This window comes from Pinus tabuliformis, chromosome 8 (assembly GCF_031772625.1).
Source record: "Pinus tabuliformis cultivar Carrire ecotype Pingquan chromosome 8, CPIR1, whole genome shotgun sequence".
Lineage (NCBI taxonomy): Eukaryota > Viridiplantae > Streptophyta > Pinopsida > Pinales > Pinaceae > Pinus > Pinus tabuliformis.
In genome coordinates, this window is record NC_142294.1 from 217,087,966 (window position 1) to 217,114,121 (window position 26,156).

A 26,156-nucleotide genomic window follows, 5' to 3' on the forward strand; every position below is an offset into this window, starting at 1 on the left:
GGTGTCAGTTTAACAGTAAATGACTGATATGCCAATAAGTGAAGAAGGAGGAATTTGGCCAGATATTGAAGAAATTGTAGCCAGATTTGAGAGGCTGTCTATATCGCCTGCACCTAGGCCGCCAGTAACTATATCCATACATGTCTTAAAAATAATGACTACACTTGACTTGCTTCTCTCTACCAATGTTTTCATAAGGATTATGCCATGAATATTTAAACATGGCTTCCATTACACCATACTCTATCATGGATACCTTGGGGAACTTAGTTCACATGGTGATTTGATGTGCAAGGGGCCCGCAACACCAGATGCAAACCCTAGCTAGTTGTTATATATGACGGTGTGCATCTTCCATAGGTTAATTGACGATGAATTAAATTTTGATTTCATTAGGGTAACTACCGAGCCTATGCCTATGCCACTTCAGTCTTATTTTATTTTTTCTCTAGTGGAGAGTTGAAGTATAAACTTTTGCTGGTTCAATTGATTATAGGTGTTTCTCTGTTCTTCTTGAGCGAATTATTGTTCTAGTTTGGTTTTTTAACTCACATCACAAGAGCATTCCATTTTTATATGTTCCTTTTATCAAAAAGGAAGATGGTAATTTGCGACTTCATGTCTTTAGGAAAAAAAACTCACACTGAAAGTTATCTTCATGTTGAATCTTACCATCATCCATCTCAAAAATTTGGTGTCCTTAACACTCTTATTGTTAGTTCCCTTAGAATATCTTACTCTAAGCACCTTGATGAAGAGAAAGAACACTTAACCTTTGTATTTAAAATTATAGGATTTAAATATAAGGATATTAAGAAATCTATAAAAAGAGTTGAAGGGAAAATCTACTCCCAGAGCCCTAAAGTTTGTTGTGGTAAAATATTCCTACCATATATTTAAGGAGTTACAGATAATATTGCTAAAATTTTGGGGAAGAAGGACATAGTCATTCAATTTACAACATTAGGAACAATAAAACAAAGAATGAGGTTTGTTGAGGATAATATAAATTAACATCAGCTTAAGGGAGTTTATAAAATTGATTATTCTTGTGGAAAAAGTTATATTGGAAAGACGGGGCGCTCATTGAAAAGAAGATTGAAAGAGCACAGAGCTGATATTAGGAATGAGAGATCACACACTTAAACTCTTGCAAAACACTCCTTGAAAGCCAACCATCATGTTTTTTTAGAAAGTGCCAAGATTATCACCAGGCAAGAACACTATCAAAAGAGGAAAATCAGAGAAGCTCTTGAGATTATGAAGCACCCACATAATCTTAACAGGGATAGCAGAAGCGAGATTAGTGGAAATTGGCTTTCGCTAATCAGAGATACTAGTTCTTCCAGTCTTCTTCTCAGGTATAGTATCCCAGGTATAAATTTTCTATCCTTATCTTTATCCTTACCTTGAATTTCTTACATTAAATGATAATTATATTATCTCATGATTAGATATATTTTTAAGCTTACATCATTAACTCTAATTTCTTTATATATTTTTAGTTTCCACAATATCATTTTCTTTATTATTAATTTGAGACTCTACAAATAAGTAAATTAATTATTATTAATAATTAATTAATTACAATATTATTTATTTATTTATTTATTTATTACCATGAATAAATAATTAATAAATAAAATAAAATAGTTAATATTAAAAATTAATTATTTATTTTTATAATAATTAATTAATAATTATTTGTAATATGTTATTTATATATTTTTTACATTAATTTAGGTTCAGGTTGTATAATTTGTTTTAGGATTTTAGTCACTTTTTTAAAACTTTCATAATTTATTATTTATTTAAACTCCCTTTGACTCTTCTTTCATTCACTCATTGTCCTAAAGATGGATCCCTTCTAGGATTCGAAACGTTGATATGATTCACCTAATATTGTGGTAAATCCGAAGTATCTAATAATTATTGTGTTAGTTTCATGGAAAGGAATATACATTTATTGCATATAGAAAAGAATGGTTAATGTTGAGTAATCAGTAAAAATTATTGTGCTAGAAAGGCGTATATTTGCCTCCACTATCCACTGTATTAGTTTCCTTTGGAAATAAATATTTTTTTGCAAGCCAAAAGATGATAATTGATGAGCTAGTTTCTTTGGAAGAATGCTATGCAATTGTATGCAAAAGGAATAATGTCTATTGCATTAGCCTTCTTTTGGGAAAAGAATGTGCATTTGCATGCATAAGAGGATCATCTATGATATTAGCTTTATTTGGGGAAAAGATTATGTATTTTCATGCACGAAAGAATGGTTGATATAAATTTGATTACCTGAAAAAGGAATGTGTTTTTGCATGTAAGATTTACTTAGCTTCCTTTAGAAATAAATATGTTTTTTTCATAGCTATCATGTTATTGCTTTTGGAAAGAAAAAATCATTGCATGTGAGAAATAATCATTAAGTTATGTTAGCTTTGTTTTAGAATAATTCTCCTTTGGAAAAAATTTCTTATGGAAAGGAACATGCATTCTCATGCATAAAAATAATATCTATGGTATTATTTCTTTCAAAAGGATTACATAATTGCATATATAAATAAATAGGTACGGGTCTAGTATCTTTTGAATATGCTTTTCTATTACATGCACGAAGATTAAAACTAAAATGCTAGTATCATTTAATAGAAAATGGATAGTTGTAGTGGTTTCTCTTTGGAAAAGAACGTGTGTTTGTGCGAGGAGAATAAAAATAATGTGCTATTTATTTATAGAAATGTTTTATAGTTATATGCTTATAATTAATGCATGGGCCGTGTTGTTAAAGGAAGAATGTCGCAAAATTTTGGTTACGTTTCATGTATGCACATGAATAAATGGTGAAGCATTGCTAGTATATATTTGTATTGGTTGGATTAATATTTGATCTAATCATGATATCAAAATTTGTTAACAATAGCAGTTGCAGAAAAAGGTGGTGATGTATTCAAAAGATAGTTTATGTTTAACATTACAGCAATCAATAAAATAGTGGTCTATGCAGGTTGAAGGACGTCAGTTGCAAGTATTCCACTAATGAGAAGAACCAGTCCCAAAGACACAAGGCTCAAGGATTTGTGGGTAAATGATATCATGATCATTGTAAAAGATTCTAGCTAGATTTGTTGTATTTAAATGATAATTCTTTGCAATGTTTTACGGTGACAGGTAAGGGATGGACTCCCTTACAAGAGATTGAGTGAGGGGTGAACACCCTCACAAGTTATTAATAATAAAATTAACTTTCTTTTGGTTTTCACCCTACAAGGTTTCCACGGTATATCGATGTGTAAGGATGTGGTTGTATGTTGTGTCATTTTTATGATGACGATTCCTTGCATAATGTAATTTTTATATTATCAAGTAGGTGATTAACTAATTGAATTAAAAGAATCATGGAACTGATGCAAGGTTAGAAGTTTAAGTTAATATGCTACAATGGTGACAACTAATTATTGTGTAACTTACAATTCCTTTACTAAATATTACTCCATTTAATGATGATGGTTTATTTAATGTTTCTTGAAGGAATATGGCAAGTAATTCATAAATTTACACATTGGAAAATGTTGTAAATAAATTCTAATTCTATGCGTTTTCATGTGAGGTTACCAGGGATGTTACATATCTTATTTTTATTTTTAAATTAAGAAATTATAATGAAAAAGTTTTATTAAAAATTTTCCCTTTATTTTTTAAAACTTTGTATTGTGATTTGTAGGGGGAGGCTTACCTTTAATAATAATAGCCACCTGTGATCCCTGAATCACTTTGTAGTTTTTTTGTGTTTACATATAGATCTCACATAAAAAGATTCAAATTTGGTACAACAAATTCACAATTAGTTATTTTTATGTGTGGAAAATTCATTAGAATTTTATGTCATTAAATATGATACATTGCATAAGAATACTAAGGGAAAAAAACATGGGTTGTTATTTCTGAAAATCGTGAGTCAAAATGTTTCATAAGGGTAATTGGATATTTTAGTTCACTTAAATGATTTAATGTTTTTATTCTATTTTATTTCTATATTATTATTTCTTGTTTTATTATTTTATTTTTATGTATTTATAGAAAGTCAAAAAAATTAAATAATATTTATAATCATTACTTTTTTTTATTTAATTTAATTTTAGTTTGTTTATTAAATTCTATTTTATTATTTTTTATGTAATTTGACTAAGTCAAAATGTTAAAAATTACAACATATCTTCCATACAAGACATTAAAACATCTCTTCTATACTAGGTTGGAGAGAACCTCTTGGAACAATCAGATTTTGAATAGACCATCCTAGATCCATTTTTACTACTAGATCTACCAAAGTGTTGAGAGGGATCAAATTTATTGAGATGCAAACCTATTATACAGTGAAAAGAGATTTATGCTTGGTAGCCCTACATCCATCTTAACTCCAGATGTACTAAGCATCTAGAGGGATCAAATATTTTTTCACTTTAAAAGAGGTTTGCATCTCAAGAAATTTGATCCCTCTCGGTTCTTGGTTGATTTAGAGTTAAGGTGGATTTAGGCTAACTTTATTATTAATTATAACTATAAATATAAATATAATTATTAATTTTATGTTTTTTTTTTTTTTTTGTGGTTCACGGGCACTGAGTGGCCGCTACATCCATAGTAGAGAAGCGGGGTCGTTCCACCCGAAGGGATCTGCTCGCTACATCCATAGTAGAGAAGCGGGGCCGTTCCACCCGAAGGGATCTGCTCGTCGGCCTTTACAGACCTAACCACGAGGGCGTCGAGGAGATTTGACCCCGTGACCTCCCAACTGGGAAAGTACTTAGCAACGGGAACTCGACCATTTGAGCTATCCCTTGGGGCTTCAATTTTATGTTTTTTTATTTTATTTCTTTTATTAATTTTTTCTTTTATTTCATTTTGGCTGAGTCAAAATATTAAACATTACAACATTTCTATCATAATAGGATCAATTTTTTACATAGGAGTTAAGTTTACTTACGAACCTCAAATATAAAGAAAGCTTTTAATAAAATGTGGATAATTCTCGATAAAATATAATATTAAAGTATTATCATTTACTCAATATTTATTACCACTCCCACTTAGCAAAAAGTGGCTTGAGGTGGGGGAATTCATCTTGAGCCTAAATATTACATTTTACTCAATATTTCCCCTCACCCTTGTTAATTTTATAGTTGAATTTGTTTACTTTTATACTTCAAATATAAAGAAAATTTACAATAAAATGTGGACTAGTTGAGGGGAAATATTGGGTAAATTGTGATATTATAGTATTATATTTTACCAAATATTTTTCCCAACCTAGTAAAAAGTGGATGAAGGTTGGTATAAATATTAGATAAAATGAATTACATTTTACCTAATATTTCCCCCACCTCCTCCCTAATTTCAAAGCTTACCATCCTAAATCTATGCTTCATTTCTATAGCACCTTATTACACTCAAACTAAGAGAACATGTTAAAGATATTATATTAAAATAATTATCACAGAAACCATTAGAATGAAGAATCTTCTAAGCATATATACACATTATGTATTCATCCATTCAATAGTAGAAACAAAACACACAAAAAGACATAGGTCCACATACAGATGCCCAACACGAACATATCCATAAAAACATTTTACCTTTACAGGCTACATGGATTCAACTCCATCATTTTCTATAGCTAATTATGTATCTAATTATTACATCAAACTAAGATTGATCTAGAATAGTTTAATTTCCCCCTTAAATATGTTATACTTCACATGAATATCATGGCTCAATACCATGGGTTCTTAATACCATCGGCCAATACCATGTTTCTTTTTTATTTTTATTTATTATTTAATTTTCATAGGGTTACTTCTATTTTTTTTCTTTTGTTAATTTATTTTATTTTCATCAAGTTAAAATGTTTAAATTATATTATATTACATTAAGTTACACGTCCCTACCATATTTTAATTTTATTTTACTGAGTCAAAATGTTTATATTACGTTATGTTACTATAATGCCTCCTGGTAAAACTTGTAAATATTCATTTACTACTAGTAACAAAGAACTATTTAGTTCATGGGCCATGTTAAGGGTATATAAATATTAAAATATATTTGTTTAATGCATTAAAAATATACATATACATAAGCATTTTAAGCAACTAACCCATAAAGTCACATTGGAAGGTTATGGAGAGAAGGATCACATCCCAAGTAGTTGATCAATAATGGGAAAGGAAGTTACCTGCCCAAACTCATCCTTTAGAATAAAACATCTCCTCCTTGAGAATAAAACATTTCAAACGAAAGCCAAGAGGGCAAGAAAATAACTTTAGGCAACCTCAGGGAGAAGATATTGCAAATATATGATAGAACTTTGTTAATATTAGGATTCTTGAGCTAGTTCGTTAGTGGAAACCAACTAAAGCCGGTGTGCTTACTTTTATTTTCAATCCTAGGCTAAGACTGTTTGGGATCAGATAGACATTGGATAATTTTCTCAGTTCATTGTTGCAAAACTACCCTGGGTGTGAATTTGGCTCAGGGGGAGACACAGTGTTGTGACAGGCCTCATAGGTTGGGAGGAGCATTCCCTTCCCTGTGATTGTTTGGCTCACTAACTAAGCAAAAGAAGAGGAGAAGATAAGTATTGCATAACCTATAATATATGCTTATTATTGTAAATACGACTCTGACCATTTGGATATTCATGGAAAATTTCTAGAAAGATTGTGTGATTTGTCCCATGTTTAAACTAGCTTACAAAATGATTAAGTCTTTGTGTTATTAAAGTGAAATGTTAATGTATGACGATTTGTTTTACAGAACATATCTAAAATAAATAAATAAATAAAAAGTAGATGATAATATTTGATTTTTCTAAGCAAGGGACTTGGGTTAGTTCCTAGGCCAAGTTGATGAAGTTGATAGCTTTGGAAAAGTCTATATTCCCATAATGTAAGGAGGAACAATAGTTAACCTTGAAATTATGATGAAATATATACATAGGTTTAAAATAGGTGACTGTAAAATATTATGGTGTTGAATGTGATTGTGGGGGAGGGGGGGAATATCGTAATACTAAAGATATTTTGGTTAGTCACTGAGCCAAGATAGGATACCAGCAACCCTTGAACAGTCCTGCAGCTCTACAGGATTCTGATTCAAATATAAACAAGCATGAAAAATAAGTATGAAAAATGTGAATGATAACTAATAACGTTAATTAGAAATACTGATAGGAATAACAGAAAAAATATTAAATAGATTATTTATGTAGTTCACACATCAAGAATAAAACTAACCCCAAGTGGTTGTGAACTTAACACATCTTTATTCATATGTAGACAAATCCAAAAGGGAAATGAAACCTTGTAAACCAACAATAAAAATGGCCTTGCGGCGGAAAATACCAGTGCTAATGAGAAAGAATTAAGATATTCAGCATTGGAATGAAACTATGTTTGCAATATAATATAAATAAATAAATTCATATGAAATTTTACTCAACCAACAAAGAAAGACACCACGAATCCTTCTTTACATTAAAAATGAAATATTGTAATAAATTGAATGCATAGCTATAGGAAAATATCACAAATATTTCATGGTGAGCCTTTGAATTATAAAACCTAGTCAAAAGAGAAATAATTTATATTCAAACCTCAAACAGAGTGTAGCGTGCACTACCCAAACTTTTAACAATCACAGTTTAAAATAGTACTAACACTTGTTGTGTACAATAGTAGAACTGGAAAGGGTTATTTATAGACATGTTTGATATTTATATGCTTATAATTAATGCATGGGCAGTGTTGTTGAAGGAAGAATGTCGCAATATTTTGGTTACATTTCATGTATGCACATGAATAAATGTTGAAGCATTGCTAGTATATATTTGTATTGGTTGGATTAATATTTGATCTAATCATGAGATCAAAATTTGTTGAGAATAGTAGTTGCAGAAAAAAGTTGCAATGTATGGAAAAGATAGATTATGTTTAACATTACAACAAGCAATAAACTAGTGGTCTATGCAGGTTGAAGGATGTTAGTTTTGGGTATTCCACTGATGGGAAGAACTAGGCCAAAAGACACAAGGTTCAAGGATTTGTGGTAAATGATATCATGATGATTGTAATAGCTTCTAGCTAGATGTGTTGTATTTAAATGATATTTCTTTGTAATATTTTATGATGATAGGTAAGGGATGGACTCCCTTACAAGCGATTGAGTGAGGGGTGGTGATATGAAAATCACTCGTGAGTGATCTCAGTTAATTAATTAATGAATGAAGGTATTACAGAATCATGTGTTGGTGTGTGTCTATGTTATCTTAGGCAATGGATCGATTAGATTGTGAAATACACAAACATTGGAAAATGGAAAACAGTAAGGGAAACATAGTAAGCAAAGTAGAACACAACAAAATTTAATAAGGATTTCACCCAATCCTTCTGGGCTACATCTCCGGTCCAGCTTTAAGTGGTGGCCTTTTCTTATTGTGTCTTTAAAGTAGAGTTTTTACAATGAGGAGATCAATTTGAGTCTCTTGAAACAGATAATGCTTAGTAGGGTGGTTCTTGGATTCCCCAAGCCAATAGAGTGCACAGACTCCCCCTTACCAAGTCTCGACCTCAACTGGTCTGAATGGGATGAGTCCAATTTGGTACTCAGTTCCCAAAATATATCCTCACAAGGATTGCTTGAACCTCTCAAGCCTGGTTCTGTACGCTTGATGTTGCCTTAACTCTGCAGGTTAGCTCAGCTCTCTATTTTTTGCTTCTTGATTTACTCTCTCCTTCTTCCTTTCTCATTGTCCTATCCTTCTCTCTGTTCTCTATTCTGTTCATGGCTTGAAGCCAATTTTTCTGATGAATGTTCGCTTCCACTTCTGCCTCTTCGGATCGCCTGCTGCTATTCACTTGGAATTCCCTACATCTGCATCATTGCCACTATGTAACGTCTCACAGGAAGTGGCCACTTCTCCTCTTACGAACTATGCCAGCTCTTCCTCAAATGGTTCAGTATTTTGGTTACTCTGTGTAATGATTCATCTGCCAACTCAACGGTCAAAATGGAATATGTCGTAGCTCATTTCCTCCATCAAATCCGGTTTCCCATTAGGCACAATATCCACCATTAGATCTAGAGCCCCCAGATCCTACAGAGTTTTCTCTTATCACGCGGTTGACTTGCTCGACCATTAGCCCGCAATGAGAGCGATTTTCTCTCTCATCTGTCGGACACGGTTGACCAATGTATGGAATTGCTGGGTCTCCTGACAATTCCACTTACCACCCAAAACGCCTCTGATATTCTACCGGTTTTGGAGCATGGGACCCGCCTGTCATTTCAGCGTTTTTCCCACGGTTTTCGGCTTTCCTTGTCACTAAGCACTCGGGTCTATTCCTTCTCGAGGGGTTTTACGCAGCGCATCAGAAACAACCTCTATTTTCTGATCCAGACTTTCTAACTACTAGTTTGCGCCCTACGCAGTCTCCATGGGCCTCGATCAGCATGCTTTGACAGAGGTCCTCGTCGTTCCTTGCTGACTACAAGCTGGCACTATCCAGAGGTCTTCCTAATAGCTCATTATCCACAAGTTTTTGAAGTCTGTCACAATTTTGATATAGTCATAGAGTTCTGATAATTTTCATGGATAAAATTCGGATGACGGCCTTCCCACTGAAAAAGCTTTTGGATCACGAAATTCAGTTTTCAAGCATCGACTAACTGAGGGTACAATTGTCTCACTTGTCCAATCTCTATCCACTTTTCACTGCTCAGCTTTGAGTCCTTGAGCCCAATTATGCGATACTCAACATCTCCCCTGTGCTTCGTTCTCACCTTCCTATCTAGAACTATGTCTTCCTGCAATTCATTAAGATATTTAGGTAACAGGTCATCAATAGAAGGCAATTGACTCTGCTCTTCGAGATGCTCAATTAATGAAGGTTCAAACAATCTCAAGCAATCTACATTCACGACTTAGTAGATGTGCATGTAAGCTGGTGGATCAAGGCGAAAAGCATTCTCACCAATTTTCTCAGGTATTTTGAAAGGTCCATACCTGATAGGCTTTAGCTTTTTACCTTCACCTTGCATCCTGTCCTTGCTGATATACAGCCAAAATTGGTCACTAAATTGGAAACTATGCTCCATCTGATGCTTGTCATGCCTTGCCTTGTATTTGGCTTGGCTCTTTTCCAGCTGGTCCTATACTGCCTGGTGGATCTCTTGGATCTGTTCAATGAACCTAGTTTCCTTGTCCACACCATTGTGTCCCTCAACTGTGGTGTCTTTACCAAAGACAAAATCCAAAGGAGACCTTGGTGTGAAACCAAAACAAGTCTCAGAAGGAGATATCTGTGTAGAAGAACGTTTTTCTTGGTTGTAAGCATGCTGCACATAACATAAATGTTCATCCCAAAGCTTAGGATGCTTACTTCAATATCCCCTGAGCAATTGGATCACTGTCCTGTTGACTACTTCTATCTGGCCATTAGTTTATGGATGAAAAGTTGTGCTTTTCTTCAGTTTGGTGTCAATCAATTCCCACAAACTTGACGAAAACTTCCCCACAAATCGGGTGTCTCGATCAAATACAATGGAAGTGGATAATCCAAAATGAAGCCATACATGTTGAAAGAACAGTTTGTAGTTTGTTCAGCTGTAATCAGTTTATTACAAGGTATAAAAATACACATTTTGTTGAACCTATCCATAACAACATACAGATAATCATGACCTTTCATAGATTTAAGAAGTCCTCCAACAAAATCCATGGAAACACTTTCCCAAGGATGAGAAGGAACTGGTAATAGAGTGTACAAGCCTAGTTTTCTATTGTTGGGCTTGCTTTTAGCACACATAGTACACCCTCTTACATATCTAGAAACTATCTCGTTCATTTTCAGCCAATAAAAAAATCTTTGCAGTTGTGCAATTGTTTTACTTACCCCAAAGTAACCTAATATTAGAGAAGTTTGTGCTTCTTGAATTATATTCACTCTTTCAGTTTGTGGAATGCATAGCTTCCCACAATGATATAGGAGTCGGTCCTTTACATGATAATCCAATTCTTTTATTCGTTTGCCTTGACTTAAAGTTGCATATACATGTTTGAAATCTATATCTTGAGCATATTGTTCAATGTAGCTCTCATGTAACACAGAATTATGCTTAAGTATAGTAGATGCATTTATAATGGGTCTAGATAACATATCTGCAACTTTATTGTGTATGGCCCCTTTTATATCTGATGACTAAATGAAATTTTTGTAGAAAACCCATCCATCTATAGTGTCTTGATTGCTACAACTTTGTTTGGGAGTGCAGATAATGAAGTGGTTAATGATTAGTATGTATTACTGTCTCTTTGCCCATTAAGTAATGTTTCCACTTTTTCACACTCTATACTAATGCATACAATTATTTATCATATGTAGGATAGTTAACTACTGCAAAATTAAATGTCTCAGAATGATAACATATGGGTTTACCATGTTATTTCAACACTGCTCCCATGGCATAGTCACTGGCATCCTTTTGGATCTCAAATGGTCTTTGAAGATCATGCAATGCTAGTACAAGTGCTGTACTAATCTTTTCTTTCAAGGTGTCGAAGGATTTCTGCTATTTGCCTCCCCAATGAAACACCTTGTTCAATCGTGTTAAAGCATGTAAGGGAGCTGCAATTAAGGAAAAGTTAGAAATGAACTTTCTCCAATATTGTGTTGCTCCTAAGAAGCTCCTAGCTTCTATAAAATATTTGGGTTAGGCCATTTTACAATGAATACCACCTTAGAGGGACCTATCTTCAATTAACCACCCCTACTATATGTCCCAAATAGTTTAGAGATGTTTTGCCAAACTCACATTTTGAGAGTTTAACATAAATTATTTCTCTTTCTGAAACATCTAGTGTCTTCTTAACATGCTTTAAATGTTCTTCCCATGTTTTGCTAAATATCAGAATGTCATCTAGGTACACAATAAAAAAATCATCAATAAAAGGTCTGAGTACATCATTCATTAATCCAATGAAAGTAGCAAGAGAATTAGTTAAGCCAAAAGGCATAACCAGCCACTCATACATTCCCTGCTTTGTTTTGAAAGCAGTCTTCCATGCATCTTGTTCTGCAACTCTGACCTGATTGTATCCACTATGCAAGTTTAACTTGGAAAAATAAACAGCATCTTTCAGTTGATCTAACAGATCATCTATGCGAGGAAGGGGATAATGATTTTTTATTGTTATCTTATTCAGTGCTCAGTAATCAATGCACATTCTCCATGAGCCATCTTTCTTTCTCACCAAAATGATTGGTGACCCACATGGTGATGTGCTAGGTCTGATGAACCCCTTCTCGAGCAACTCCTGCACCTGATTCTTGATTTCTACGTTCTCTAAAGCGAACCTGTACATTCCAGTGTTAGGCAATGGAGCATCCTACTACAAAATATTATTATGCACTATTTCCTTTTTGGGTGGCAAATCTTCAGGTTAGTGAAACAAGATATCATACTTTGAAACAACTTTTTCTAAATTATCTTTTTGTTTAGCATCACAACCCTCAAATACATTGGTTTTATCAGGTTTATTTTCCTTTACAACCATCAGTAAGAATTGTTTGCATGAATTTATCATTCGTTTCATTTGCCCTGAGTTTATGAGAGTATAATTATTCTTGAGCTTATGAGCTCTTACAAAGTATTTGATTCCATCTTTAACAAGTAGATACTTGTTCTTATCTCTATAGAAAACTACTTTTCTGTCATACAAGTAAGGACTTCCTAAAACAATTCCACATATATCCAAAGGAATTATGTCTAACTCAACCTCATCTACAAATGCTGAAAATGGTTAGGGTTTCTTGTGAAGTGTAGTCAGTAATCCCAACTTCTTTACAATTGCTTCAGAAAATAAATTTACTTGTTACCCACTATCAAACAAAGTATCAATATTTTGATGTTTAGAAATAACTCGAATATGGAAAACCTCATGTATTTTTCTCTCATTTTCTTCATCAATAGTAGTTTGTGCAGAATTACTAGTCGATTCTTCAGAATTCTTACCTTTTATACCTATGGCTGCAATAGTTGTTTCATATCTTGAGTCTGACCCCAAATATTTTTGAATAGTTACAACAGTCTTCTTCTTCTTTCCCTTGAACGTCTTAGGTCTCAGCTCCAGATGCAGAATCCAACAATGCTCATCATCATGCCCATCCTTTTTACAGTGAGTGCATGAAGCCTTTCTTTTCTGTGCAATGTTAGCCTTCCTTGATTTCCATTTCTGTTTCCTTTTCTCCTTATTCTTGCTTGCAGTGGGTTGGGATGATCCCCCAACTTTTGGATTTCATTCATTCCTCTAGCTTCTAGATGAGTAGCTTGTACAGATACCTCATCTATACTAGTGGGATTAAACATGAGGATAGTGTGCCTCATGTAGCTGTGTAGACCACCGATGTACTTCAACGGGGTCTCTGGTGAGTCTAATGAGATTCCTAGAATCAATGCTCTCTTTCTAAATTCTTGGGTGTATCCTTGTACACTTTTCCCTTTCAACTGTCAAAGAGTTTGCCAGCTCATCATGGCTTGTTACATGTAGGCCAATGGATAGAACTGCTTTTTGATTACAGAAAAAAAAAAAATAAATAAATAAATAAATTTACACCCAACAGAGATAGTCTTACCATGTCTTTTCATGGTAGCTTGGGTCATACCTTCCCACCAAACCAAGGTAGTGCCTCCAAGGCATAGGCTTTCCAACTGAATCTTGCTCTTGTTTGAAGCGATACTCTACACTCTGTAATAAACATCAATTTGTCTAATCCAATTGTCCAACTTTTTTGCATTCAACTCTCCATCATATATAGGTAAATCAAATTTAACATCCAGTTTAATCAAAGATGCTTTCTTTTTGTGTTCAGGGCTATTAGGAGATGTGAGAAAGCTTTCCTCTTTCCCTTTGCCTTTTGAGTGGTCATGAAGGAGAGACTCATCTTCTCCTTTCTCTTGTTTGGAGCCTGATGAATCTTCATCCTTATGTTTTCTGAAGTCCCTATACATTTCCTCTGCCATGGACCTTATGGCTAGGAAAGTATCCATGAATTGAGGGTCTAGCCCCACAGAACCTTCTTTTGACATTGTCTTCTGAGGATAGACTCTCCAAATTTCAAGGTTAGTTTCGACCAACTCTCCTTCTCCTAACTTGAGGTTTGATCTAGTTAGCATTCAACAGCTAATCCAGCAGAAGCTTGTCTAACCTTGACAGCCTAAAGCTCTAATACCACTTGATCTGAAAATCACTCGTGAGTGATCTCAGTTAATTAATTAATTAATGAAGGTATTACAGGCTCATGTGTTGGTGTGTGCCTATGTTATATTAGGCAACAGATCGATCAGATTGAGAAATACACAGACATTGGAAAATGGAAAACAGTAAGGGAAACACAGTAAGCAAAACAGAAAACAAAAACATTTAATAAGGAGTTCACCCAATCCTCGTGGGCTACGTCTTCGGTTTAGCTTTCAGTGGTGGCCTTTTCTTATTGTGTCTTTAAAGCAAATTTTTTACTATGAGGAGCTCAATTTTAGTCTCCCGAAATAGATAATGCTTAGTAAGGTGGTTCTTGGATTCCCCAAGCCACTAGAGTGCACAGACTCCTCCGTACTAAGTCTTGACCTCAACTGGTCTGAATGGGATGAGTCCAATTTGGTACTCAGTTCCCGACAGATATCCTCGCAGGGATCGCTTGAACCTCTCAAGCCTGGTTCCATCTCCTCGATGCTGCCTTAACTCTGTAGGTCAGCTCAGCTCTCTGTTTTCTGCTTCTTGCTTTACTCTCTCCTTCTTCCTTTCTCACTATCCTCTCCTTCACTATGTTCTCTATTTTGTTCATGGCTTAAAGCCAATTTGTCTCATGACTATTCGCTTCCTCTTCCACCTCTTTAGATCGCCTGTTGCTGTTCGCTTGGAATTCCCTACCTCTACGTCATCGGCACTGTGTAACTTCTCACAGGGAAGTGGCCACTTGTCCTCTTACGAACTGTGCCATCTCTTCCTCAAATGGTTCAGTATTTTGGTTACTTTATGTAATGATTCATCCGCCAACTCAGCGCTCAAATTTGACTTTAGTATTTTATATGTCGTAGCTTATTTCCTCCGTCAAATTTGGCTTCCCATCAGGCACAATCTTTGCTATTAGATCTGAAGCCCCCAGATCCTACAATGTTCACTCTTATCACGTGGTTGACTTGCTCGATCGTTAGCCTGTGATGAGAGAGGTTTCCTCTCTCATCCGTTGAACACATGTCAACCAATGTATGGAATCACTGGGTCTCCTGACAATTCTGCTTACCACCCAAAACGCCTCCAATATTTTGCTGGTTTTGGAGCGCAGGACCCACCTGTCATTTCAGCGCTTTTCCAATGGTTTTCAGCTTTCCTTGTGACTGAGCGCTTGGGGCTATTCCTTCTTGAGGGGTTTTGCCCAACGATGTGCAATTAGCACTAATCGCGCATCAGAAATGGTCTACGTTTTCTGATTCGGACTTCCTAACTGCTAGTTTGCGCCCTACGCAGTCTCCATGGGCCTCGGTCAGCACACTTTGACTGAGGTCCTCGTCGTTCCTTGCTGACTACAAACTACCACTGTCCAGAGGTCTTCCTAATAACTCATTATCCACAAGTTTTTGAAGTTTGTCACAATTTTGATATAGTCATAGAGTTCTGATAATTTTCATGGATCTAATTCAGATCATGTGAACACCTTCACAAGTGTTTATAATAAAATTAATTTTTTGTTGGTTTTCACCCTACAAGGTTTCCAGGGTGTATCGGTGTTTAAGGATGTGATTGTATATTGTGTCATTTTTATGATGTCGATTCCTTGCATAATGTCATGTTTATATTATCAAGTAGGTGATTAACTAACTGAATCAAAAGAATCATGGAATTGATGCAATGTTACATCAGGAAGTTTAAGTGAATATGCTACAATGGTGACAACTAATTATCGTGTAACTTACCATTCCTTTACTAAATATTACTCCATTTGCCCTTGAAGGAATATGCCAAGTAATTCATAAATTTACACATTGGAAAATGTTGTAAATAAATTCTAACTCCATGCATTTTTATGTGAGGTTACTAGGGATGTTACATATTTTATTTTTATTTTTAAATTAAGAAATTATAATAAAGAGTTTTATTAAAAATTTTCCCTTTCTTTTTTAAAACTTTGTATTGTGATTTATAGGGGAAATCTTATCTTTAACAATAATAGCCACCTGTGATCCCTAAATCACTTTGTAATTTTTTTGTGTTTACATATAGATCTCACATAAAAAGATTCAAATTTGGTACAACAAATTCACAATTAGTTATTTTTATGTGTGGAAAATTCATTAGAATTTTATGTCATTAAATAGGATACATTACATAAGAATACTATGGGAAAAAAACATGGGTTGTGGTTCATGAAAATCGTGAGTAAAAATGTTTCATAAGGGTAATTGGATATTTGATTTCACTTAAATAATTTAATGTTTTTATTCTATTTTATTTCTATATTATTTTTTCTTGTTTTATTATTTTATTTTTATGTAATCATAGAAAGTAAAAAAAATTAATAATATTTATAATCATTATTTTTTTATTTAATTTAATTTTAGTTTGTTTATTAAATTTTATTTTATTCTTTTTTATGTAATTTGGCTAAGTCAAAATGTTAAAAATTACAACATATCTTCCATACAGGACATTAAAACATCTCTTCTATACTAGGTTGGAGAGAACCTCTTCGTGCAATCAGATTTTGAATAGACCATCCTAGATCCAATTTTAATACTAGATCTACCAAGGGTTGAGAGGATCAAATTTCTTGAGATGCAAACCTTTTATACAATGAAAAGAGATTTATGCTTGGAATATCCAGAGTTAAGATGGATCTAGTATCATTTAATTACTAATTACTACCCTAGATCCATCTTAACTCCAGATCTACTAACCGTTGAGAAGGATCAAATCTTGTTTCAATTTCAAAGAGGTTTGCATCTTAAGAAATTTGATCCCTCTCGGCACTTAGTAGATTTGGAATTAAGGTGGATCTAGGCTGATTTTATTATTAATTATAATTATAATTATAAATATAATTATTATTTTTTATTTTTTTTATTACTTTTATCAATTTTTTTTTTTTTGACTGAGTCAAAATATTAAATATTACAACATTTCTATCATAATAGGATCAAATTTTTACATAGGAGTTAAGCTTACTTATGAACCTCAAATATAAAGAAAGTTTTTAATAAAATTTGGATAAATCTTGGATAAAATATAATATTAAATTATTATCATTTACTTAATATTTATTACCACTCCCACTTAGTAAAAAGTGGCTTGAGGTGGGGGAAATCATCTTGAGCCTAAATATTACATTTTACTCAATATTTCCCTTATAGTTGAATTTTTTTACTTTTAAACATCAAATATAAAGAAAAATTACAATAAAAGGTGGACCAATTGCGGGGAAATATTGGGTAAATTGTGATATTATAGTATTATATTTTACGAAATATTTTTCCCAACCTAGTAAAAGTTGGAAGAAGGTTGGTAGAAATATTAGATAAAATGAATTACATTTTACCTAATATTTCCCCCACCTCCTCCCTAATTTCTAAACTTATCATCCTAGATCTATGCTTTATTTCTATAGCACACTATTACACTCAAATTAAGAGAACATGTTAAATTATCACAGAACCCATTAGAATGAAGAAGCTTCTAAGTGTTGGAAATAATACTGAGAGGGGGGATGAATCAGTATTATCAAATTCTTTTCAATTAATTTATTCTTCAGATATTGACCATTAGTTTGTATCTCAGTACCATATAATAATGAGCAAGAACAAGAAAAACAAATAATCACACCAAAGAACACCAGATATAAGGTGGAAACCCAATGTGGGTGAAAACCACCTGCTGCAATATGTCTCTATCTTATTTCAATTAGAAACTTCTTTTACAATGATTTTGTATTGGTGTAGTCCTTTACCAGTACGTAGGCTGCAACCTACAGAGAGCTACAACCCTCTCTTGTTTTCCAGTCTCTCTTGGAAGGGAGCTACAACCCCCTTAGCTCTTTTACTTCTTTAAGGACCACGTTTCATTAATTTTCAGACTGGATCCAAGAAGATCAAATAATCATCAAGTACATGTGAATCACCCAATCTCCTTATACAATCAACCAATGAATCACCCAACTTATCAAAATGTTGTAAACAGAAAAATAATACCAGAAATCTAAACCCAGAACTCTACAGCAATAGATAAAAGGCAGTCAATAATTATTTCAAAAGGGATCCACAACTTCACCAATAGCAGCCTACGGATATCCGTAGTTCTTCTGTGCCTTGACTGCACAGATCCGCACCTCATCCGTCTTGTGCTCTACGTACCACCGCACTTATCCCTTCTGCAGAACTGCGTGCCACTGCTCAGATCCGCACCTGCACTGTTTGCCCGACAGCATGCCTCCGCACCTAATCCTTCTGCTTCTCTGTGTACCCACGCACTGAACCTTCTGTCGCGCTGCATACCTCCACACCTGAGCCTTCTGACGCGCTGCATACCTACACATTGAACCTTCTGTCACACTGCGTACCTCCTCAACTTAGCCTTCTGATGCGCTGCATACCTCCACATTGTTCCTTCTTATGTCTTGTGTACCTCCGAACCTAAGCTATGGATCACCTGCAGACCTCCAAATAGACACAAATTAACAGTCCACCAATGTACCACAGATTGTTAGATCCACCGATCTGATCACGCACCCAAGAGATCACACCCTATCAACATATCCGCCTTCCACGTTACAGATTTCACTTTGATTTAGATCTAGCTTTTAAAATCGATTACCCAAAATTTCAGATTTTTAAGATATTCAAATTTTCACATGTGACTAGCCAAGTGATCTCCTTTCCTTTTTATAGGCAAGCCCTTATTCACACCATGGGACAAAACCATCGAAAAATAATACAAGGGATCCAAACCAGGGTTCAATACTTTAGATCCTATACCACGGACCAAAACCATAGGATCATGATCGACGGGCTAAATACCAAGGGCCAAACATAAGAAACCCCACGTGTGCGCGCTTTTCTGCATTAGAGTGAGTGAACTAGGGTCTGCACCTTCTGAATGGAGCACCTGCGGATATTTCCGCACTTCTTGGTCGACATACCTGCGGGTCCGCACCTTTTGAACGCTGCACCTGCGAACCCCTTATTTTCCATCATTTTGAGAGCCTAAACAGAGTTTTTCCACTTGAGTGGGTCGCCATCAAGTACAACACCTGTGCCATAGCGCCAAGCCTAAATCATAATGCCAAAAATCTCCCCCTTTGGACTTGATGGCAACCCCAAGATCCTTAAAGTCATTCTCCCCCTTTGACATCAAGGGAAAAGGGAAGACCAAGGTATTCTCTTCCTTTGTTGTCCATACTCCCCCTGAGTGCCTGCTGAAATTTCTGAATGAGCTCCCCCTGACTATAGACCCGATTTGCAAAAGAAAAATTCTTCAAGAAGAACCATAATCCACCAAACACCATAAGTGACCTTGACAAGAGAGATAGAGACATATTAGCAGCGATAGTCAGATCAGAATCCATGTTCTTCGTCTGTACTTCCACCAAGATCTTCTACAATAATGCCAACAATGCATTATTAGAAAAATATATGCTCCCCCTGAACCTGTGCCATTCGATCTTTGACCAATCCGTAACTTAGCAAATGTACGTGTATACCCCATATGAAACTTGCATACAACCAAGAATCTCTGAAACAGATGAGATTCAACAACAAAATGATGCATCAACAACCCCCAGCTTTTTCCTGAGGTATTCAAAGGTCTCCCTGGGCAATGGTTTGGTGAGTATATCAACAACTTGTTCCTTAGAAGGAACATACTCCAACTTGACCTTTTGTTCAAGCACTTGTTCCTGAAGAAAATGATATTTGATAGGTATATGCTTGGTCTTTGAATGCGTGAACGGGTTCTTTGAAATGCTAATAGCACTTGTATTATCACATAGAATGGAGATAGGTGGTGTACAAGTGATTTGAAAATCCTATAAGGTTTGCATCATCCAAAGGAGTTGAGTACAAAAAGATGTAGTAGCCACATATTCAGCTTCAGCTGTAGATGAAGCAATCGAACTTTGTTTCTTGCTGAACCAAGATACTAATCTGGAACCCATAAAGAATGCACCACCACTTGTGCTCTTCCTGTAATCCAGGCTTCTGTCCCAATCTGCATCTGTATAAGCATGAAGTGTGAGATCTGTATCTCTAGGATACCATAAGCCATAGTTTTGAGTTCCTTGAAGATACTTGAAAATTCTCTTCACTTCCTGAAGATGATTTTCCTTTGGATTTGCCTGAAGTCTTCCAACTATTCCCACTGCATGCATGATGTTTGGTCGGGTACCTGTCAAATAAAGTAGACTTCCAATCATATATCTATAGGTTGGCTGATGCACTGCTCCTGACTCATCATTTTCACTGAGGCTGCATCTTGTAACCATGGGGGTACATACTGGTTTTGCATCTTCCATGCCATATTTCTTCAAGATTTGCTTGAGATACTTGGTTTGAGACAAAAAGATACCGTCTTCATTTTGTTGGATTTTCAAACCAAGAAAGTATGTTAGTTCTCCAAGCAAAGACATTTCGAATTCTTTCTGCATCACCAAGGCAAAGCTTTGACTCATAGCTTCTTCATTGCTGCCAAAGGTAATATCATCTACATACACAACAAGTATTAGCAATTTGTCATTTTCAATTTTTATATAAAGATTGCTATCTGCTGATCCTTTTGAAAAACCTTGTTGATGAAGGTATTTTTCCAAACGGTAATACCAAGCCCTTGGAGCTTATTTAAGACCATAGAGAGCCTTTTTCAGTCTGCATACAAGATTTGGATCATTCCCAAGAATGAAACCATCTGGCTGCTCAATGTATACTTCTTCTAAGTCTCCATTCAGAAAGGTTGATTTCACGTCCATTTGAAATACTTTGAACTTCTGAAAACTTGAGAGAGCAAGAAACATTCAGATGGTCTCAAGTCTTGTAGCAAGAGAAAAAGTTTCTTCAAAGTTTATTCCTTCTTGTTGAGCATACCCTTTACAAACAAGTCTAGCCTTGTTTCTAATTAATTCCCCATTTTCATTCAACTTATTTTTGAAGATCCATTTTGTCCCTATGACATTCTTATCTTTTGGTCTAGGAACCAACTCCCAAGTGTTGTTCTTTTCGATCTTCTCAAGTTCTTCATCCATTTCCTTGACCCAATATTTATCTTTGCATGCCTCTCTTACATTTTTTGGTTCAATGGAGGAGAGTAATGCCAAATAGCTTGAAGCTTCTGCAAATGTTATTCTTGTTTGTACGCCTGCCTCCTTTTGCCCCAAGATTTGAGATTCAGGATGATTATTTTGAACATACCTGGATGGAGTCTTCTCTTCTATCCTTGTCTGTTCCTCTGGTGCCTCTTCAGGTTCTTCTTCATCTTCAGTCTGATTTTGAGAGTAGTCTTCATCCTCTTCGATATTTTCATAATTTACTTGCCTAGGAATGTTTCCTTTTTCATCAACCACCACATCAATGCTGTCAACAATTCTTCCAAGTCTTTTATTGTAACACCTATATGCTTTGTTGTGGGGAGAATGACCAAGGAGAATGCGTTCATCTGCTCTAGGTTCAAGTTTGCAAAGTTGTTCATCATTATTCTTAATATAGCATTTGCTTCCAAGAATTTTGAAATGCTTTACCGAAGGAGTCTCACCATACCAGAGCTCATGAGGAGTTTGAGTGTTGTTCACTCGGGCATTTGTTTTGTTGAGAATAACAACCGTAGCAAATATAGCTTCACCCCAGAAGGTTGCGGGAGTTCCAGACTCATCAAGCATAGCACGAGCCATTTGTTGAACCGTTCTGTTCATCCTTTCCACCACTCCATTTTTTTGAGGAGTCCTAGCTGTAGAGAATTCCATTCTTATTCCATGTTCTTCATAGAAATCAAAAAATTAATTTGAGGTAAAATCCCCACCGTTGTCAAACCTGAGGCACTTAATTTTGTGATCTGATTCGTTTTCCGCCAAGGCTTTGAAAGATTTGAATTTTTCGAATGCTTCGTCCTTGTGTTTCATAAGTCCCAACCAAACCATCCTGGAGAAGTCTTAAATGAATAATATAAAGTATTCTTCTCCTCGAGGTGACCTTGTCCTAAATGGACCACATACATCTGTATGGACTAGTTCAAGAGGCTTGCTGGTTGATCCTTCCTTCTCAGGGAAGTTAGTTCTGGTTTGCTTACCAAACTGACATGATTTGCATATGGTGTTGTCTGGAATTTTGATATCTGGAAGACCACGAACTGCCTGGTATTTTCATGCTTTCCTTATTTGTGAAAAGCTTAGATGCCCCAACCTCCAGTGCCATAACTAGTGTTCTTCATCCTTGCTCAAATAGCATGGTTGTTGTCCTTCTTCAAATATGTATAGATTATTTGGAGTTCTTCTGCCTTTGATCACTGTTTTTCCTGTATCAAGATCACGAACACTACATCCATTTGATCGAAATATTACCTCGGTTCCTTGATCGCACATCTGACTGACACTCAGTAGATTATGCTGCAAGCCATCAACATACAAAACATTTCCAGCTTTGACCTTTTCTTTCAACTGAGAAGTGCCTTTTCCTTTTATGGTTGCAGGGGTATCATTTCCAAAAGAAACTTTCTTTCCCTTTTCTAAAGCAGTATATGATTCAAGTTTTCCTTTATCACCTGTCATATGCTTCGAACATCCGCTGTCGATGTACCATTGAATTTCCTGTCCTTCTGCATAAAAATATATCCCACTTCTTTCTGTTTGTGGTTCCTTTATTTTCCATGTTCTGGTACTTGAGGCTTGTTCCTTTGTCTGCCAAAACCTGCTCCTGCATTCAAAATCTTCATGACCAAAGTTATTACAAATAGAACATTCAATTTCATTCTCAAGGGCCAAAAAGTTGTTATAAGTCCTTTTCGTGATCCCAGTCATAATTCTTTGTTTTTGAGCTTCTCTAGTCATAATTGTTTTATAGGCAACACATTGAGTTGCTTTGTGGCCAAAGTTATGGCAAGAGAAACATTGGCAATTGAAGAAACTTCTGTGATTATCAAATCTACCTGCCAAATGATTGTAGTTTCTATTGTCATCCATTCTTGAGGCAAATTGAGAAGATTTTACCTGTGGCTGGTAGTAGCTTTTGTTCATCCTTAAGGTGGACTGCCCCTAATTTACCTGGTAGTCTTTGTTTATTCTTGATGTAATTCGTCCATGTTTTACCTGGTGATCTCCATTGGGCTTTTTCTCATTCCTTCTTGCTACATTGAGATAACTCTTTGAGGTGGATTCTTGAGATATTTCTCCATTATACCCCAGACCTGTCTTGATTAGTGGAGAACGTTGTACATTGATAATCTCATCCAGAGTTTCAAATCCTTTAACAAATTTAAGATTAAGAGCCTTTTTTTTCTCAATTTCTTTTCTAAGGCCAACAATTTCACATTCTAACTTCTCAAGAAATTTTTCTTTTTCATCAAGTTGAAATTGCAGAGTATCAATGATCACATTCTTTTCTTCTAAACACATCTTGAGTCTAGAAATCTCTTCATAAAAGCCATCTAAATCTATAGCATCCATGTAATCATCATCTTCAAAATCCATTAAAAGTTTATAGTTACTACCTCGTTCATCTTCATCATTATTTGATAGTCCATCATTGTCTTCATGAGTGTAATAGCTTTTCTTATTTGCATTTTGTTTCTTGTTCCATCTAACAGGTTCCTTCCCCTTGTCAATATTATCCTTATGAGGAAATTTGGCAACATAGTGACCTACTCTTCCACAAGCAAAACATTTGAAAGGTAGCTAACCTCTTAATCTTCCAGTACCCCATTAAAGATTTCTGACAAAATTTGATTCTTCTTCTTCTTCTGACATGTGTCTTGACTCATAGTACTCTCCTTTGCATGAGGCCTTGAAGGCAGCTTCTCTCCTGTCTGATGGACCTCCTTTCCTCATTTCATAAGCTGTTAGAATTCCGTGCAGCTGTGACATTTTAAGGTTTTGTAGATTCTCTTTTTCTTCTATTGCGGAAACTTTAGATTCAAACCTAGGGGACAAAGATCTTAGAACTTTTTCAACCACAATAGCCTCTTTTATTTATTCACCGAAAATTTTCATACAATTAACAATATCATCTACACGAAGAAAATAGTTAGCCACACTTTCATCATTGTACATTCTCATATTTTCATACTAAATTCCGAGGGTTTGAAGTTTTGCTCGTTTTACCTGATCATCTCCTTCATAGCTCAGAACTTCTTTTGCGGATTTATACTGCATAACCTTCACGAATTCTGATTGAGATAGACATCCTAGAAGAGTATTGACCGCCTTTGCATTTGTTTCATATTTCTTCTTCTCATCCGGATCTGTACGAGTTGCTAATGGAAAAGCATACCCTGTGTCTATGACATCCCAGACTTATGTACCAAGAGATTGAAGATAGGCAGTAACTCTTACCTTCCAATATACGAAGTTTGTCCCATCAAAAATCGGTGGCCTAATTGATGCTTCCCTCTCGTAGTTGCTCATGATGATAGAACTTCCTTCAAGTGATCAAGCTTCTTCAGAAGGACCTGCTATGATACCAATTGTTGGAAATAATACTGAGAGGGGTGGTGAATCAGTATTATCAAATTCTTTTCAATTAATTTATTCTTCAGATATTGATCATTAGTTTGTATTTCAGTACCATATAATAATGAGCAAGAACAAGAAAAACAGATAATCACACCAAAGAGCACCAGATATAAGGTGGAAACCCAATGTGGGTGAAAACCACCTGCTACAATATGTCTCTATCTTCTTTCAATTAGAAACTTCTTTTACAATGATTTTGTACTGGTGCAGTCCTTTACCAGTACGTAGGCTGCAACCTGCAGAGGGCTACAACCCTCTCTCGTTTTCCAGTCTCTCCTAGAAGGGAGCTACAACCCCCTCAGCTCTTTTACTTCTTTAAGGACCACGTTTCATTAATTTTCAGACTGGATCCAAGAAGATCAAATAACCATAAAGTACATGTGAATCACCCAATATCCTTATACAATCAACCAATGAATCACCCAACTTCTCAGAATGTTGTAAAGAAAAAAATAATACCAGAAATCTAAACCCAGAACTCTGCAGCAATAGATAAAAGTCAGTCAATAATTATTTCAAAAGGGATCCGCAACTTAACCAATAGCAGCCTACGAATATCCACAGTTCTTCTGTGACTTGACTGCACAGATCTGCACCTGATCCGTCTTTTGCTCTGCGTACCACCACACTTGGCCCTTTTGCGGAGCTGTGTGCCACTGCTCAGATCCGCACCTGCACTGTCTGCCCGACATTGTGCCTCTGCACCTGATCCTTCTGATTCTTTGTGTAACCACGCATTGAACCTTCTGTCGCGCTGCATACCTCCACACTTGAGCCTTCTAACATGCTGCGTACCTACGCACTGAACCTTTTGTTGCACTGCGTACCTCCGCACCTTAGCCTTCTGATGCACTGCGTACCTCCGCATTGTTCCTTCTTCTGTCCTGCGTACCTCCACACCTAAGTTGTGGATCGCCTGCAAACCTCCAAATAGACCCAAATTAATAGTCCACCAATGTACCACAAATTGTCAGATCCACCGATCTAATCACGTGCCCAAGATATCATGCCCTATCAACAGATCCGCCTTCCACGTTACAGATTTCACTTTGATTTAGATATATCTTTTAAAATCAATTACCCAAAATTTCAAATCTTAAGATATTCAAATTTTCACAAGTGACTAGCCAAGTGATCTCCTTTCCTTCTTATAGGCAAGCCCTTATTCACACCATGGGACAAAACCATCGAAAACCAATACAAGGGATCCAAACCGTGGTTCAATACTTTAGATCCTATACCACGGACCAAAACCATAGGATCATGATCGACAGGCTAAATACCAAGGGCAAAACATAAGAAACCCCACGTGTGTGTGCTTTTCTGCATTGGAGTGAGTGA